We start from the raw sequence: 20,377 nt of genomic DNA, 5'->3' as shown, positions 1-20,377 counted from the left end.
AAAGTCTCAGGATACAAAATTAATGTGCATAAATCACAAGCATTCCTATACACCAATAACAGATTTAAAGAGAGCCAAATCAAGAACAAACTGCCTTCACAATTGCTACAAAGAGAATAAAATACCTAGGAATACAACTAACAAAGGATGTAAAGGACCTCTTCAAGGAGAACTACAAACCACTGCTCCACAAAATAAAAGAGGACACAAACAGATGGAAAAACATTCCATGCCAACGGTTAGGAAGAATCAATATCGAGAAAATGACCATACTGCCCAAAGTAATTTATATATTCAATGCTATCCCCATCAAGCTAACTATGACCTTCCTCACAGAACTGGAAAAAAACACCTTAAACTTTATATGGGACCAAAAGAGAGCCTGCATAGCCAAGACAATTCTAAGCAAAAAGAACAAAGCTGGAGGCATCACGATACCTGACTTCAAACTATACTACAAGGCTGCAGTAAAAACAGCATGGTACTGGTACCAAAACAGAGATATAGACCAATGGAACAGAGCAGAGGCCTCAGAGGCAACACAACATATCTACAACCATCTGATCTTTAACAAACCTAACAAAAACAAGCAATGGGGAAAGGATTCCCTGTTTAATAAATGATGTTGGGAAAACTGGCTAGCCATGTGCAGAAAGCAGACACTGGACTCCTTCCTGACACCTTACACTAAAATTAACTCCAGATGGATTAAACACTTAAACATAAGACCTAACACCATAAAATCTCTAGAAGAAAACCTAGGCAAAACCATTTTGGACATAGGCATAGGCAAGGACTTCATGACTAAAACACCGAAAGCATTGGCAATCAAAGCCAAAATAGACAAATGGGATCTTATTAAACTCCAGAGCTTCTGTACAGCAAAAGAAACAATCATTAGAGTGAACTGGCAACCAACAGAATGGGAAAAAATTTTGCAGTCTCCCCACTGGCAAAGGGCTAATATGCAGAATCTATGAAGAACTAAAACAGATTTACAAGAAAAACCAAACAAACCCATTCAAAAGTGTGCGAAGGATATGAACAGACACTTTTCAAAAGAAGACATTTATGAAGCCAACAAACATGAAAAAAATCCTCATCATCACTGATTACTAGAGAAATGCAAATCAAAACCACCTTGAGATACTATCTGATGCCAGTTAGAATGGCGATCATTAAAAAATCTGGAGACAGATGCTGGAGAGGATATGGAGAAATAGGTACACTTTTACACTGTTGGTGGGACTGTAAATTATTTCAACCATTGTGGAAGACACTGTGGCAATTCCTCAAGGACCTAGAAATAGAAATTCCATTTGACCCAGCAATCCCATTACTGGGTATTTATATGCAAAGGATTATAAATTGTTTTATTATAAAGACATATGCACATGTGTTCATTGCAGCACTGTTTACAATAGCAAAGACCTGGAACCAACACAAATGCCCATCGATGATAGACTGGACAATGAAAATGTGGCACATATACACCATGGAATACTATACAGCCATAAAAAGGATGGGTTTGTATCCTTCGTAGGGACATGGATGAATCTGGAACTGACACAAGAACATAAAATCAAACACCGCATGTTCTCACTCATAGGTGGGTGTTGAACAATGAGAGCACATGGACACAGGGAGGGGAGCATCACACACTAGGGTCTGTTGGCAGAGAATAGGGGAGGGACAGCAGAGGGTAGGGAGGTTGGGGAGGGATAACATGGTGAGAAATGCCAGATATAGATGATGGGGGATGGAGGCAGCAAACAACATTGCCGTGTATGTACCTGTGCAACAATTCTGCATGTTCTTTATCTGTACCCCAGAACCTAAAATGCAACAACAACTACAACAACAACAACAACTATATACACACACACACACACACACACACACACACACACACATATATATATACACATATATATAAACATATAAATATATATATATATATATAACTGAAAAAAAATAAAAATAAAAACACTTTTTAAAGAACCAAGATATTTGACATTTGAAAGGGAAATTCTAAAACATTGGTTCCAAAATCTATCTGTGTCATCAATTCCTATGCCTCTTGCCTTAAGAGTTAGTGGGGTCGAGCTTGGTGCATCCAGGAACCTGCAATTTTCAATGCTCTTCAGCTTGTTGTGATTCATAGCCCAATTTGGAACTATGGGCCTTTATACTACAGATTTTTCAATCTTCTGTAACTGTTTCTTTTCAAGTTAGATGATAAAAAATACTTGCCTCTCTGGATCTTTCTTTAGTTCTTCATTTAAATACTTTAGCAGAACTATAATGCTGTGAATTCAGTTTTTATTCTATTAAGGGAAATTTATTAGGCATGTAACTTACCTTTTGAATGCAGCAACAATAATTATGTATTTAATACTTCAAATCATGGTTTTAACTAAAGATTGGAACATGAAGCCACAGTATAAAGCAAACCACCCTTTCACACTGCATTTCAATTTCACAGGGTGTGCTCAGGCTCTCCAGGCTGCTCTGTGTGCTCTCGGACTGCCCTCTCCACTGCTTAGTGAGCTCTCTTACTCTGCTTCCAGTTAAGTTCAACCAATGGGAAGCCCTGGTGGGAGATCAGGCAGGTGGAAAGAGAATGAGGTCAGCATATTCTCCACTCTCTTTCTCCCTACCTGGTCACACAAGTTTCTCTGTGTCCCTTGGTCAAAGACCACAGCTCCTATCAGGTGGCCTTTTCCATACGACTGTTCCTTGTAGAGTTCTGTCCCTCTCTTGCCCTTTTAGATTCAGGGGTGGGAACTGCTTTGCTCATCCCAGGGTATTGAAGTAGCCATTGTTGGTTTCCTTCAACCCTGCACCATATTTGTAAGTAGTCCCTTTATTAAACTCTTTTCCAATTGCCCAAGTTGCTGGTACCATGTGTTTCTTACCTATTCTGATTGAATAGGTAAAAATAGGTCACCATAGCCTAGGAGTTCAGTCTGGGTTAACTAATCTACCCTTAAATAATTAACCTAGGAAAAACTTTTTGTAAATTATGGACTATATCTAGTATTTTCTTGTAGCTGTGAAATGAGTTCTTCCCTCTCCTTCCATTGAAGCCAGTACATTCCCTAGTCACATTTCCCATTTGTAGTTTCCTGAACCAGTCATGCTGTTCCAAGCCCCCAGGCCATCACAAACAGTATTTCTTCTGCCCCATCTCCCTCAGATAGTCTTTAATAATAGATATTTTGAGATTTAGAACTCTGGAATACTTCTTAAGAAAGTTACTTTTAAAAATATTTATGCAGTGCTTAGATTTATAGAGTGAGAATAAAACAGTGAATGATAGGCAAAGGTCCTTTCTTCCTGGAGCTGATACACAACTGGAGATCTTTGATATTAATGAAGTAAACAAATACATGAACAAAGTAACTTAAGATAGCACTAAGGTCAGTGGGGAAAGACAGAGTAGGCTATATTGACTGAGAGTAACTGGGGTGTAAAATGTAGTTATTTTAGATGTAGAAACCTGAAAATTAAACATTCTGTGTTATTGTCTGAAATGAAATCAGTATACTTTGAAAACCAGGTACATAATTAGAAAACTTGATTTTTTTGTTAGGAAGACTGAAATGATTTGCTTTATGCCCAGAGAGTGTGCCTTTCAAACTTTTCACTAGTAGAGGCTTCAGGTTAATAATTTTGTAGGAAGCTACCTTGGATCTGAGAAGTACTTTGTTACTAATTCAAGGTTTTGCATTGTTGAGTATTAGCAAGGAAGAGATGACTTTGGCTTGAGTATTAGCAAGGAAGAGATGACTTTGGCTTGGGAGATGTGGAGAATAGGCCAGATCTGTTACCTACTTTCACTCAAATGAATGCATTCTAATAATGCTCCCTGCATTTCTAAGACTCAGGACAACCACTAGAATATGTGGTACTGTTTCGCTCTATTAGAAAAAAAGTGTCCCTCTAGGCTGATGAATTAGAAGAATCCAAGGTGGCCCACCAACTTGGTAAGCAGAAAAAGAACTAGCTTTTAGCCCCTACTCACCCTGTTGTGCATGCAAAACTGCTTAATTCTGTGTGATGCATCCCTGGATAATTAAGGGTGTTATCATGTTCAGTTACTTACTGTATACATGAGTATACAGGAAAGATACCTGATTTCCTGTGAGAATCAATGTTTATTTTACTATTACATACCGTATTAGATAGAAATGCCATGTGTGAAATACACAAACACAACACAAATATGTGTGTATGTGTAATGTTCTTATATATGGATATTAATTTTGAAACACTTCACTTAAGGTACAGCATTTTTGCATGCATAAATACTTTTTAACACACTTCACACTAAAAGCAAAGTACTGCAATCCTGCCCAGTAGCAGCTTCTGGAAATAGTCATTGCCTTTATTACTTCATATGTCAGCCAATCCATGTTGCTGTTGTAGAAGTATGAAAAATTATATTAGTGTAGTGTTTTCAGGCATTATGAAAAAATAGTATCACTCACTATATTCACAGCTACACATGTATATTTAACAGTCTACAGCTGTACTGTCCAATATAGTATCCATTAGCCATATGTGGCTATTGACCACTGAACTTGTTGCTTGTCCAAATTAAGCTGTGCTCTAAGTGTAAATACATGCCAGATTTTGAATACTTTGTACAAAAGAATGTAAAATATCTCTCTAATAATTTTAATAGTTGTCAAACTGAAAATATTTTGGATAAATTAAGTATATTATTAAAATTAATTTCACCTTTTTTTTAAATGTGGCTGCTAGAAAATTCAAAATTACATATATAGGCTTACATTTTGGGTTTTATTATATATCTATTGTACAACATCAGCCTAAAGTGTGTACCTTTTAATTATTATGTAAATAATTCTTTGGTATGTTGTTCCTTTCCTTTTTGAGATAGGGCCTTACTCTGTTGCCCAGGCTGTGGGGTAGTGGTATGATCACAGCTCACTGCAGCCTCTACATCCTGGACTCAAGCAACCCTCCCACTTTAGCCTCCCTAGTTGCCAGGACTGTAGGTGCACACCACTATGCCCAGCTAATTTTTAATTTTTGTAGAGATGGGTTCTCACTGTGTTGTCCAGGCTGGTCTTGAATTTCTCTGGGCTCAAGCCATCTTCCCACCTTGGCCTGCCAAAGTGCTACATGAGCCACTGTGCCCAGTCAGTATGTCATTCTTGATCTGCGATGGCTCTCAGTCTTTTTGGTTCATTTTATTTTATTTCTTGGGTAGACTTCCTGGCTTGATTAACTCATTTACTGTGTATTGAAATATTGGAATTTCAAGCACATATGACAGGCTTAACGCTGCTTGCTTCATAATCTTCTGTGGAGATTAAAAATGAATAAATCAAGATTATGTTAACTCCTGTAGTTTCTGATTCACAAGGTTTTATGGGGGAGCAAAAGTAGTTCAGCATTGTATTAAGAGGAGGAAAAAAAAAAGCAAATCCCCACAGGTGAGTCAGAGTTGAATATAACTAGTTGATGAGGTTAGAATAGGACACATTATTTGAAGTTAAGCCTGCTTTGGTAAGCCTAAAAGTTGAGTCTGCTCTAGTTATTGGTCTCAGTGGCTAAATCGAAGTCTCCCACTGAGTTTCAAGTCTGCAAAAGGTTGAGCACTCACCATACATTAGCTCCTTTCATTCTCTCAAGAACAATCAGACAGACTTGCTTACCCATGTTTTACAGGTGAGGAAGCTAAGACTCAAAGAGTTTAGGTGTGTACTTTCCCTTTAACTAACACCAAAGTAAAGTTTTGAATCTTTATGCAAAGATTTATAATATAGGCTTCTCCCAACTGTCAGATGTCATAGGCTTATGACATCTCTATAGTTGCCTGTGCCATGTGTTTCTTTATTCTGATTGAATAGGTCACTATAGCCTAAGAGTTCAGTTTGGGTGAATTAATCTATCCTTAAAGGAAAAGCTTTTTGCTTTTTGTAATGATGGACTATTTATTTCTAGTATTATCTTATAGCTGCAGTTCTTCCCTTTCCTTCTAAGTTACATGTTTGAGTTTGTTGAATAATGTAGGTCTACTTAGGTGGTGCCACTTTCTCCTTAAAGTGTACAGGTACATATTTTTACTGCAAAACCAGGAAGATGTAGGAATTTGGTACTGCCTCTTCCCTTCCCCCAGTCCCATAGCTTTCCTTAGGTAACAAGTTGATTGAGATACATAACCCAGTTTATGGTGGCAGTAATTTCCTACCTATGTGTTATTAAAAAGTGGTGGTTTTGCATATGAATGACATGACCACTGGGAGGAATATATATTTGTAGGGTCTGTCTTAATCTTGCAAAATCTAAATGTGTTACTGTTCTCTTGAATTCTCAAAAGGCAGCATTTTTTCCGAAAGTTTTTCTTGGCTTCCTTTCAGATATGTTGAGGGAGGAATGGATGTAGTGGTCATTTTTCAAACGAGCCTAAATAGATATACAAACATTGTAAACAATGGAAGAACTTTGTGAATGGACCTGGAAAGGAGCTTTTGAATAATATTTTTCTGTCTAAAACATGAAAGAATCTTCATTCTCTGGATAGCGGCATTAATTTTTAAATTTGCTTTTCTTCCTAAAAATATAATCAAAACATTTACATGTCTAGATTTCTTTTATCAGTGGTATAAAATCGAACACCTACAGTTCTGTGCTGTTAATTTGTTCTTGATGTTTTCCCTGATAAGCCTAATAAAGATAATTTGGAGGATGGCATGGAGTGGGTGATGCATTGGAAACCACATCTACTTTGCATGAAATTCAAGAAAGGTTTTGTTTTCTGTCACCACATATGTATAAAGATAAAACATTTTTGTTTTCTAGGAGCAAAACAAATCACAAGCACTAAGACTGCATTTTGGTTTTTAATCAATGTGAACTTCTTTACTGACTCATTTCAAAACTCTGCTGGGACTGATTTAATAGTTCTTGTTATGTTACATACTTTCTGTGTTTCTGGAATGATCGTGCTGTTTGATAAAAAAATTACTCAGCATTCACTTAATTACTTTTGCATTACCATCTGGGTTTGGTGAGCAGGGGCAGAACCTCCTGCTTTTGCCTCTTAGCAAAGTTCCAGAAATGGACCATGGTCTGCTCTTTGCTACATTGCCCCTTTTAGGTCATGTTTTTCTTATTGCTCTTGTACTTCCAACTTTGTTCAGGTTTCACAGGAGTTGATTCATATCTGTTATCCTTGTGGTAGTGTACAAAATGTACATTTCAAAACATGTCTTAGTCATCCTGAACAATGTGTTTTGTTTGCATATTCCAAGGATCTAGACTTGACACCCAGTCCGTGTTTCCTCCAACGTGCAGTATACTCTTGTAAATTTCATGTGAATTGATGTCCACATTGGTTTTGGGTTAATATAAGCCCACCAATATGCGTTTCTTTAGCCCCATGTCTCTCTAAAGTGTTTGACTCATTGTAACTTTTAAAAGTTATTGAAGTCTCAGAAGGAAGACTCTGGTTAAATTTTTTCATTGTTCTCTCTGTGTGAGAGATTTTTTTGTGATTAGTGCAACTCAGTAGTTGCTTAGAGGCCTTTGAACTGTAATGTTATAAAACAAACTAAGAAAAGGACAAATGTTCCGGATGCCATTGTCCTGTTTGGCTTGTATTTAAGATCAGCTCGGAGGATCTTTGGGGAGTAGGAAACAGGGGTGTTGTGTGAGGCAAAAATGGTTCAACATTTGCAGCTGTCTTCCACAACCCACCACACTTTTGTTTTCTTGTTTCTGCTGGGACCTGAAAATCCCCTGTCCTGCACAATCTTGTGATAGAACTTCTGATTTGTGGAGGAAAAAAAAAAAGAGGTAGAGCAGAATCATGAGTGTGTATACAAGGTTTCAGAAATCAATCCAAAATCTTCTTCATGGAAACTTAATCAGAGAATATCTGTGACAGATTTCACTTTTCAAGCTGTTACCTTGTTGACACTCTGATATTAATTGCAAAGTATCAGCAAAAGAAAGTTCAGGATTTAACAGTATTATTAAAATGACTGTTATGAATGATATTTAACAAAATTTTCAAATCAAATCCATTTTTATTCTAAATACGTATAAAGAGAGAGCTCAATTCAGTTAAAAATGCCATTTTGAAGCTACTTAATCCTGTCCCTGCCCAGCTACCTGCTTCACATGAAGCAATTACAGGCTTCTTTGGGAGTGGAGGAAAAATATAAGGCTAATATGTGTCACACTCCATGATTGTGTGAGAGCAGACCTAGTTAATCTGATTAGATAGGCAATTAAGAGATCATGTATGCTGTAGTCTTCCCATTTCTACCCCTCATAGCACTAGATCTAGGAAAGCTTGAGAGCATCCATGGAGAGGGAGCATTGCAGCATAGTGACGAACAAGAACCCTTGAGCCAGACTGCCTGCCTTGGAGTTCTGGCTGTGCCCCTGCCCAGCTTTGTGACTTTGAGTGAGTTGCTCAACTTCTTTGTGATTACGTGGCCTCATATGCAAAATAAGGGTCATCATATTCTTCACTAACAGGGTTATTGTGAGGATTCTGCAAATTAGCTTATGTAAAACTCTGAAAACAGGTTCCAGCACAGAATAATCCCTTGGTAAGGTGGTAACTGTTGTTTTTATGTATTGAAACAAAAAACACTGGTAATAGAGTATTAGCACAACCATCCTTAGCATATTCCCAAATACTAGGAGATAACATAATCTCCATAATGGCTCTATCATCTAGAAGGAAAAGATCATTTCATGGATGCTCTAGAGTGGAGAAATTATGACTTCAAAACCCTGGAGTGAGTCAATCACAAAATTGGATAGAGGACCCAGGCTTCCAATTCCTAGTCAGGTGCTAGAACCGGTTCAGGATGAATGATGCTGAACAATGGCCCGGCTGTTCAGAGTCTGACCTTCCAGGTCCAAATGGAGACTGCAACACAAACAAACATGAGTTCTTGTTTTTGTTACCCTGGGGTGAAGCTCATTATTTTGAGTTGCTGAATGTCTTGGGCTTTCTTGAAACAGTTCCTGTCATTACTTTGTGGTTCTTGAAGAAACCCACTCTTTTCACTTCCAATTTTGAAATGTTTTTCCCCAGTAGTTTGCATTTTCATTTAACTATATGTGACCTCACAGGGTCCCTTAAATAATGGAAAGTAATACATTTTAAAAAATCATTATAAAAACATTAAAGGATCTACTAATTCTATGATAACAATGTCTAGAAATCTCTACTTCATAGCTGTAGTCATTTAAAACATACCTATACTCTGTTATACCACAAACTTTTCTTATTCTCTAGAAATTCACAAGATAGAGAGTTGACTGTTTAGCTTCTCTTTTCTAGATAACTGCATGCTCAGAAATGTTAATATATTTTAGAATCATGTAACTTCAGATTTGAAAGGAGACCTTGCAGATCTCACTGACGAATGGTTTTAAAGTCATGGTGTGTGGAATTCTTGGCACTTTAGAAGCAGCATGGGTGGGATGAAGAGAGTGGGAAACCAGACTGTCTCCCTTTTTCATCTCCAACAGAAAATGTTTTTACATTTATATATATATTGATCACCTCTAAAATATTTTGAAAAGAGAATAGATTTCTTCAGTTGGAATAATGTTGGGGAGACATTGATCTAGAGCAGTTTTGTCCAGGAGGAAATAATGGCAATTTAATACCTTAATCTTCAGATTTAGGAATTTTGCCACAAATTTAGAAACCAAAAAAGTTGGAGGTCACTTCTTAATTTAAGTCAAGACAGAGTTAGGAGAACATTCTTCATTATGTAGCTTCCAAATTTAGCCTTCTTTTTTTCACAAGCCTAAACTCTCTTGGTTTTTAGTGTTCCATGACTGCATCTACCTTAAGAAAGCCCAATAATGTACATCAAAATTTGGGTTTGTAAAACTAAAGAGAATGATCAATGACTTTAGACAAAGCCAGTGTTCCTATAGTAGGGGCAGAAGTTCATATGCTACATTCAATATTTATATTATTCCTAAAATATGCTTACCTATAATCCTTCAGGATTTCCTTACTGTTATATATCAAGGTATACTTGCACTGAAATGTCTATACAGTGTAAGAATACATAAGAGTACCTTTAGTTTGAAATAATGGTCTACTATTAGTTTTCTGGAGAAGAAACATACTTAGATTTGCATTTAAATAAGACAAGTAGACTAAACATTTTGTATTTTTCTTTTCATTTTATATATATTGGTAACCTAAGAATATAAGGCTATTGAAAAAGGAAAGCCAAACACATTGAGTATTTTAAAAAATTATCAAAAACAAAATGGGGAAAATTATCTTTTTCCTTGGCTTATGTTCCTTTACATACTTTTATTTGTTCCTTTATCTGCTTGAGTGTCTACTATGTGCCAGACTTTGTTCTTGGTGCTGGGATGTAAAGAAAAGCAAGGCACTGCTCCTTTTCTCAAGAAGCTTGAGAGACAGGGCTGGGTATGATGGCTCAAGCCTGTAATCCCAGCACTTCAAGAGGCCGAGGTGGGAGGATCATTTGAGGTTAGGAATTTGAGGTCAGTCTGGTCAATATATTAATAGCAAGACCATGTCTGTACAAAAAAAATAAACAAAAAAGTAGCTGGCATGATGGTGCATACCTGTAGTTCCAGCTACTTGGAGGCTGAGGCAGGAGGATCACTTGAGTCCAGGAGTTCGATGTTACAGTGAGCCATGATCATGGCACTACACTCCAGCCTGGGGGATAGTACAAGACCCTGTCTCTTAAAAACAAACAAACAAAAAAACAAAACAACAACAACAAACAAAAGAAAACAAAAAGAATGAGAGAAATGACCAAGCAATTTGAATAAAGAAAGGGTGATGAGTGCTGCAGTCTGAGTAAGTACAGAGAGCTTCCAGAATACATGGGAAGGGCACACTGTCTTCTATCTGTAAGGGATAGAGACTAGTCAGGGCCAGCTTCCTGCAAGATGGCAGTCTTAAAAGAGCCATAAAAGGCAAAAAGCAAAGGCATTTGGGAAAGTTTAAGAGGGTGGCAAATTCATATTGGGGAGAACAAATAGGGCTTGCCAAAACCCAGAGGTGACAGTGAGGAGGGCTCACAGAGGACTACAGGTAGCACACTGTATGATTGGAGTTCAGACTGGGATGTGTGGAATAGTGAAAATGGGTATATCCTGAAGGGTCTTTTGGGCCATGCTAAGGAGTTATGCCTTATTCTGGGAAGTTCTTCAAGAATTGAAGCAGGAATGGTTTGCTTAGATCTGCAGTTTTCATTTAGATCATTGGCTGTAATATTGGGGGTAGATTACAGAAGGGTACAACTGGATAATTATCTGTACATTTGTGTAGAGGGAATGGAGCCTGTCTGAACCAGATGAAGGGTGGAGAGGGAATGATGTGGATGTATTTAAACGACCTTAAGAAGGTGGAAACAACAGATCTTACCTTGTGTCTTTGGCAAAAGGCTGGAAGGATTTTAGAATAACCCCAGTGGGGTCCTGACTTGGGCCAGTGGTGGCTGGCTCAGCAGTTTCCTGAAATAATCAATTGGAAAGGAAGCAGTTGGAAGATGGAATGATACTGTCTGTCCTGAATGCATCAAATTTAGATTTCCATGGCCTCAACAAGTGGAGATGTCTCATAAAGTGTTTAATATATGGGCTTGGAGTGCAGGAAAAAGATTTAACTGGGTGTTACAGAATTGGCAGTTTCTGGTACACGAGGAGAAAATTGAATATGTAATGGAAAAGATTAGAGAATGATAGATTGGTTAATGTGGACCCATTGTTACTTTAAAAATTCACACATACCTTGGTTTACACAATAGATGTGTTTTCCCAAACGCTGTATGAACCAAACTTTAATATACTGATTTTTTAGACTTTCACTGAAGAAATTAGTATGTTAATGAATCTTGTAATGTCAAGAATGCTTTTCTAATACAATTAATACCTTTGTAATTTATTCTCTTCAGACAGAGTTTACATATTTATATCAAGTTATATCTAAACAATATTTTTGTAAAGGGTTCGGAAATGTGCCTGGATCTTAAACTACATTGTTATTTTCTGTTTAAAAAGAAAAATGGGAGAGTCTAAGAAATTCCTTTGAAAGTTGTTAGATATCTTCTGGAGTCGGTAAGGTTAAATTTATTGTTTTTATTTTATTTGCAAGGTCCTCCACTTAGAAGAAATTGGAGGGTGTTTTTGAAACAATTTTGATGATATCAAATATAAGATTTTCCCCCCTCAACATAACTTAGTATTTTTGCTGTTCTTGGAAGTCTGAATAGGAAGTTTGCTGTGTCCCGATCTCGGCTTCCAGCTAGCCGTGTGGCAGCAGAAGCAAAAAAATTCACATTCTGCACTCTGTTTGCTTGCCAGCTTTAAAAACATATCAACAAGCTGAAAGTATCAAATTCACATGTCTGTTTTTCTATGGCAAGTGAAGGTTACCCTGTAATGTATTATGGGGGAGAGATCACGGAGGAAAAAAGTTACACGGGAAGCACTTTTCCTAGCAGAAATTGCTTAAATCACAGCTTTGCCACTTGATGTGGTAAGAAAAATGAGGATTGATTCATGGAAGCTTTCCTGACCTCCTTACACCCATTTACCTCAAGTTAATCTAGTTTAAAGATGGAATAATATTTATAATCTTTAGATTTAATTTGGATTAGGAAGGCTTTCCTAGTTTTTGTGGAAGTGCTATTGAGAGAACTGGAGTTCCTAATCATTTAAGCAAAAATGGGTCCAACTTGTCATCTGCTAAATTCTGCATGATGTTCAGAAATAGCAAGATGTTCTGTCTGAATTTTTGTTTAGCTACATATTTGAGCTCCTTCCTGGACTTGACTGTCATGGATTCTACTCTAGGTACATTACTATATTTGAAACTAGAGGCACTCTTCTCTTTTACATATTTAGTTAAATATTAGAAAATTTTGTAACTAGGAATTGTTGCTCTTACTCAATAGAAATAGATCACATATATGTGCTGCTGCTAAGTGATGCTCAGGGACTTCCAAACCAATTCCTGTCACATTCTTTTTTCTCTTTTTAGAGACAGGGCTTTGATACATTGCTCAGACTGGACTCAAACTCTGGGCTCAAAGTGATCCTCCTCAGCCTCCAGAGTACTGGCACTACAGGAACACACCACTATGCCCAGCTTTATAGCATTTTACTAATGCACATGAATCAATTTAACAGACAGCTAATTAAAGACCAGATTGATTATGTTTTAAATTTCAAATACGCAAGTAATGAATTCATTTTGAGCCCCTTCTCTGTTAGAGGCACTTTGTTACTGAAAGCTTAAGGCATGTTCCCTTCACTGCCTTCCTTCAGGAATTTGCAAACAAATTAAGGAGCAAAATTAAATATATGATAAGATACAGGAGCTATTTTTTCCCCACAAAGGCAGCATTTTCAAGAACAGAAGTTTAAGCGTTTTGCTCTTTTTCACTATCTATCCCAGGCGTCCCCAAACTATGGCCCCACAGGCCGCATGCGGCCCCCTGAGGCCATTTATCCGCCCCCCCGCCCCCGCTGCACTTCAGGAAGGGGCACCTCTTTCATTGGTGGTCAGTGAGAGGAGCACAGTATGTGGCAGCCCTCCAACGGTCTGAGGGACAGTGAACTGGCCCCCTGTGTATAAAGTTTGTGGACGCCTGATCTATCCTTTTCCTCCTGTAAGCCTATAAATATGAGGAAAAGCATATCTTTATCTCTAAACTCCTGCACAATTACATCCATCTAACTTTTAGACTTTTTTTCTCTGAATATCCCATGTAACATCAAACTCACAATATTAGAATGAATTTATCATCTTTCTCAAAGCTACTTTTACTTCTTAAGCCATTTTCTATTTATCTAGTTGCTCAAGCCTCAAAAATGGAAATCTTTGCAACTTTTTCCTGTTTCTCATCCACATATTTAATAAATCACTTTTAGATTTCTATTTCCTGTCTCTGTTTCTTTCTCATCTGTCCACTTCCCCGAGTCTCCAGAGCTTCCATCTGAGTCTAAGTCTCTATCCCCTCTCATCTAGGCTACTCGTTAGCCTCTTAGTTGGTGTCTCTGGTCTTATATTCTTCTAATTCACTCTACACAGAAAAAGTAAATTTAATTATGTCGTTTTTATTGTTATTTAGATGCCTTCAATAAGTCTCAAGATACAATTTATGCTTCTTACCCAGCATGATGGGTTCTTCTCTCTAACTTCATCTGGTCCTTCTACCCATGCCAGTCAATGTGGAACTACTACTGGTAGCTCTTTGACCTCACCCTGTAACTGATTCGTATTTTCTTTCTTTCTTTCTTTTCTTTCTTTCTTTCTTTCTCTTTCTTTCTTTCTCTTTCTTTCTCTTTCCTTCCTTCCTCTCTCTCTTCCTTTCTCTCTCTTTTTCTTTCTTCTTTCTTTTTTCCCTCCCTCCTTCCTTCCTTCTCCTCCCCACCCCACTTTCCTCCTCTCCCCTCCCCTCCCCTCCACTGCACTCCCCTTGACTTTCTTTTTTGTGACAGATTCTCACACTGTTGACCAGGCTGGAGGGCAGTGGCACAGTCTTGGCTCACTGCAACCTCTGCCTCCTGGGTTCAAATAAGTCTCCTGTTCCAGCCTCCTGAATACCTGGGATTGCAGGCATCCATCACCACTCTCAGCTAAGATTTTTTGTATTTTTAGTAGAAATGGCATTTCACCATAGTGGCCAGGCTGGTCTCAAACTTCTCACCTCAGGTGATCCACCAGCCTCAGTCTCCTAAAGTACTAGGATTAGAGGCGTAAGCCACAGTGCCCAGCCCACTATAACTACTCATCCATCAAAAACCTACCTCAAGTTTAGCCTCAAGTCTGATTTACATGGTTTTTAATATGGCTCCTAAACCTCTGTGATTATCTCCCCATGGCATTGATTAAGCTTTACTATAATTGTCAAATTACTTATCTGTCTCTGTGTTAGATACCAAATAAGATCCTTGAGGGCTGGCATGTAGCCTTTAGTGACTGTATATTCCAGTGTCTAGCACAGTACCTGTGCTAGAAGAGGCTCAATAAATGCTTCTTGATAGGCATATCCATACAATGAAAGACCACTCAGTAATAACCACAGTAGTGATACATTTGACAACATAGATGAATCTCAATTATGCTCAGAGAAAGAACTCAGACAAAAAAGCATATACTATATTATTCTACTTATATAAAATTTGAGAAAATGAAAATTAATTTATAGTGACAAAAAGCTGATCAGTGATTTTTAGGGAGAGGCAGGGATGGGAGTTGGATGTACTAAAGGGGAATGAATACATTTTGGGGGTGATGAATATGTTTATTAGTATCTTGAATTGTGATGATGGTTTCACAGGTGTATACAAATGTCAAAACATTTTTCAATTTGTACATTTCAAATATATGCAGTCTATTGCACATCAGTCATACATCAGTTAAAAAATAATAATGCTTATATGGAATGGCCGTATCAGTGAATGCCTTTCAGTGTTTTGCAACATACTGTCAATGACTTAGGCAAAAAGGCAGGATCCTATCTGCTAACAGCAGAGTTGTTTGACAGTGGCACCCACCCATCACCTTACCATTCTTGTTCCTCACTTGATAGCTGCTTAGCAACTGTTCCCTGCTTTTAAGGTGGTGTCAGATACAATTGTTTAGGGTCGTGGAGGTAACTAAAACTTTGGATAATGTGATTATGCATGATATTCTAGAAGGAGCAAAGAGGGGCCTGAGGAAGGGCATGCCTTTGTTGATATGGTCTGTGTGGTATCGGGGATGATGGAGGTATATGAATGGCAGTGAGGATAGGAGACCCAGGCTAGGAGACCCTGGTCAGCTGGGGCCACAGGACTTCTGGCTTCAGCAACTCTTGAGGCACAACAATCTTAATATCAAGGAAAATGGGAAGGAGGATTCTCATTAGTCCCTTACTAAGAAAGCCCCTCAAACAACTAAAGCAGGTTCAGTGTATAGTCTGTAAAATTGGAATTAAATGCAGCATGATTTTAAGGCCAAGGAAAAGACTATTTCCCAACAACGTTCTTCTGACTTCCTGAATTTGCTCAAAATTCCTGTATCAGAAGATACTTTCATTTCATAATAGGAAATTCCTATTCCTTAAATAGGAATTTAAGAGTTAAAACAGAAAACTCTTAGAAGACTGAATAAATTCATGAAAATTAACTTTGAAGTAGAAATAATTTATCATATTTTGCTGTTTTATTTAAGGGAGTTAGAAATTAAGAAGGCATATAATAACCTGAGTTTGGTAAAGGGGAGAGGACTCTCAGAAATGCTAAAGGAAAGGCTAGAGGCAGAAAGACACAATTTTTTTAAATGTTATAATTTTGCCAACTCTATTCTTCATTTTCTACCAACAAATATATGGTAGGTATACCTTATATCACCTCAGAAACTCTGAGCCCCATGGAGGTAACTAGGAGGTCTAGATAAGAACAAAGGACAATGAGTGTTATTTTAAGGTACGTTTAGGTACCCTAGATCAAAGGGAATAGCAGCCAGAGAAGCAATTTCAGACTTCAGTTCAGTTAAGTGGTCATTTTTCTTGATCCTTCTCCATGTAGCACAATAAGCACTGAACTGATAACTTTAGAAACACACAAAAAGTATTTGAGTATAAAGTTATTCCATACCCACAGGGAGCTTTAAGTTTAAATAGGGGCAAAATGCAAAGGAAAGAAAAAAAAAAGAACAGAAGCAGAGGAATCTTCAGAAAAATATAAACATCTGCAGAATATAGAAACATTTTCCCAAGTGATTTCTCCTGTCAATGTGCTAACAGAATTGTTGAGGTGATTCTGGTTGAGTAGAGCCATATGGGTTTAGTTTGGGAGATGATTCCTGGCAGCATTCTGAAGAAGGAAGAACATGATTTGACATCAATGATCTGTGAAGACTTCTGGGCTGGGGAATGTAGAGGTATGAGCAAGAGACTAAAATGCTCCTCAGAAGTGAAATATGCTGAGATTCAGATATTTCTGAAATGTGTCAGGGCAGGGTCAGAACATAAGCAAGGGAAAAGGTGAGAAATCACCAAATTCACCACTCAAGTTTGGTGAAAAAAAAATTTTTAATAGGATAAAGGAAAACAATGAATATAAATAGCATGAAAAATAGAAAAAAGGAGGAATCCTAACCTTAACTGATAAATTTCAATAATGGCTTCTTCCATAGTAAAGCAACCCTGGTGGTTAGGCTTGTTTTGAGTAGAGGATTCAGGTGAAACTCAGAATCAAGTTGAGTGCTTTTTTAGAAGACTGATCTTTAATAGCAAAAGTAAGAAAGATGGTGATGCTTCCAGGAAACTCAATAGTGGATACCGAAGAGGATCCTCTGAAAAGATGAAAGTCAGCTGCAATGCAATAACCAAAACTTAGAAATTCTGCCAAGGAAGGGGACTTGGAGTGGAATGTGTGCCAGGCTAATGAGTACAATGACTCATTTCTTAGTAAATTGTGTGAAAATTTAAAAATAACTTGGAAACAGTTCCTTCTCTTCCTGACTCACAATCAGGGTCCCCCCACCCTGTCCCAGCCTCTGCTTTATTTGAGATTGTCTTTGGCCTCCAACCTGTCATGATGCATGTACCAAGGCACATTGTAAAATAATTTGATGTTCATTTATAAAGAGAGAAAACATTTCCTAAATCTTTTTTCCAGGCCACCTGTAACCCAGTGACAGGGCTAGCTAAGTAAACAGGAAAGCCAGCATCCTCTGCTTCAAAAACTAAACACTCACACAAGGACCGATTCTCTGGATAGATGATGGGTCAGTCATGATCCACATCTGAACATCTGCTTTTCTCAGCCTTTCTTCTCCCCTGATATATGTAGTCCTTCACTTTATTCATGTTGAGAAACCACTTCCCCTTATTCATAATACAATGGTAGTTGATTTAGCAGATTTGGGTTAATTCAGCTTCAAAATTTTGGGAAGTGTGGGGAATGGGTAGAAAAAGAAACCAACCATATCTATTGATTATACAGCATTCAGAATAACACATTATGATAAAGAATTAGGCATTTGGAATTTTTATTTATTTATCTTTAAATCTTAATAGAGACAAGGCCTCCCTATGCTGCCCAGGCTGGTCTCAAACTCCCTGATTCAAGCTACACTCCTGCCTTGGCTTCCCAAAGTGTTAGGATTTTAGGCATGAGCCACTGTGCCCAGCCAGGAGTTTTTTTAACCAAGAAAATATAACATTTTGTTGCTAAATTTTAGTGTGTGTGATAAAAGCTTTAATAGACCAGGTGAAATTTAAAACTGCTTGCAGCAAGCATAAATAAAGGTAGAAATTCACATATCATTGTATGGGAAGAATTGGTTTGCACCTCCAGGTTTCACTTCATATTCTTGATCTGTAGTTACTTTTTGATTATAGCACAGCCTTGGCAGAAGAATCCAACTTGCTAAAAGTGTTCCAAAAAAAAAAAAAAAGAAAGAAAGAAATAAAAATCTGGCATTTTCTGTTGGTTGGATGTTTGGCTTTCTGCATTTGTATTTAGTGTTATCATTGGCCAAGCACCTTTGCTGGGTAGAAAAATACTGGTGCAAATTTTACTGGTGAGGTGGGAGTAAAAGCCATAAAAATTCTCAATTTTCCTTTTAAAAACTTAACTCATTTGTCCAAAAGAAATGAATACAGAAGGACAAGAGATTTTAAACTTCCCGTACATCTGGGTATGGCAGTGTATTTTGACTCCAAGCACAATAAAACAACCTTACTTGCTGGTGGTATATGACATAATGACCCAAATATGTTTTTAAAAAATCATTTATTGCTGTACATAAACAGCAAAGTTAGCACAAGGGATGATAAAATAACATGGGTAATTCTTCCTTTAGCTGGGAACTATTGGCGGCCCATTAGGATTCCAGATGTAGCTGTGTGTGCTTTTCCATTTGTTTTCCAATGTCTAGTGCTTATGCCCTTGGTACCTTGATGGTGGTTGTCAGGCATGTTGGCTTTTCAGCTTGAGGTCTTCCTTGGAGAAACACAGTGATCGGGCTCTGGGCTATAAAGCACACTATTGTCTTGGGCCCAGTTTGTTGAGAATGTAAGACCCAGGGCAGCCTCCTGCCAAAGGTCAAATACCAGCTTGACCCAAGTTCCTCAAATCAACACTGGACCTCCCCAGACAAGAGACACTTCAACTCTTCCTGATGAAAACGTGGTTTTATATTTTTATCACTCTGAAATAACAGGAATTGTTAGCTCAAATGAATTTTGATAATCCATTTATTATAGCTGCTCTTATTAAAAAAACAACTCACAAGGCCAGAACCTTATAGATAAAAAATGATAATAATAAAATGTGTTCCAATGTTCTGGGCATTTAAAAAGGAAGCAAACTCCAGTGTTTCCCAGTTCAAAAGACAGACTAATAAGCAGCACTAGAGGACTTAGTTGTAAAACTGTACCATACAGATAGAATCATTGTATTTTAGGCAGAGAAAGAAAGCAGCTAAAAATAGAACCGTAGCTAATTTAGCAAGTGCCCTGACTGCCAAAAATGCATGTCTGAAATCAGGTGGGTGTTTCTTTATGAGTCACTTTGCCAAATGTAAAATTTATAGCCCAGTCTTGTGCAGACTCTAGCAAAGATTCAGAGCATCAGTTTATTACAGGGCTACTATTAAGGATGCTTAAAATTCCCCAGCTTTACACTCCTCACCCCAGGAGTCTAGCCTTAGCTGGTTATGATTGGGCCTGGCCCAAATGCTCCTATTAGGCAGGGATTTAAGTATTCAACAATACAGTTAGACCCTTTCTGTGGAGCTGAATGCTCTTCCTCATGGGGAGCTCAACTCACCCCTCCTGTGTCCATCAACAGCAGCTCCCTTTTGCTTCTTACCACTTTTCACCTGTGCCCTGGCTTAGCGAATCGAAGAAAATAATGCTTAAAGAAAACAAAATAAATAGCAGATGGTTGAGTGTACTCTGGGATGAATAAATTATGGCTGTGGAGGCTAAAAGTGAGTTGGTGGATGCACACGGGTGTATTTGTCGCTGACATGCAGGATGCTCAGCACACCGACTTCCACATGTACCAGGCCCACTGCCATTAATCATTCCGCATAATCCAAGCCAGAAATTTAATGAGCCCAGGGGATTGGTGATCCCTTGGAGTGGGAGTGGGAACTGAGAAAGTGAACTAGAGGCAAAATACAAAGTACAAAAGTGGATCCACATAAGATGGCAGAGGTTTCTCAGTGCTCAAGTGATCTTGGATGGACTTTATCCCATATAGGATAAGATGGAGTATGATCATCCAAAGAGCTTCATCCTTTATAGTAGGTTTATTCTCTCTAATAAATAGTAAAATAGGCCAGGCATGGTGGCTCACACCTGTA

The 20,377-nt window shown here is 37.9% G+C and overlaps 1 protein-coding gene across 6 annotated transcripts in view; it reads left to right on the top strand.

Moving 5' to 3' along the window:
- The window catches only part of SLC25A21 (solute carrier family 25 member 21), a 512,298-nt gene that overhangs the window by 126,714 nt on the left and 365,207 nt on the right, over positions 1-20,377 (top strand). The window contains exon 1 of one of the 6 annotated variants that reach the window (XM_074393421.1): positions 1-20,377. This exon is cut by the window's left edge and continues 18,906 nt beyond it; it is cut by the window's right edge and continues 13,025 nt beyond it. The exons of the other annotated variants lie outside the window; for them this stretch is intronic. The gene's annotated coding sequence lies outside the window, so the exon portion shown is untranslated. 6 annotated transcript variants of the gene reach the window in all.

Source organism: Saimiri boliviensis, chromosome 2 (genome assembly GCF_048565385.1).
Source record: "Saimiri boliviensis isolate mSaiBol1 chromosome 2, mSaiBol1.pri, whole genome shotgun sequence".
Lineage (NCBI taxonomy): Eukaryota > Metazoa > Chordata > Mammalia > Primates > Cebidae > Saimiri > Saimiri boliviensis.
This window is presented reverse-complemented; position numbering and strand designations above follow the sequence as displayed.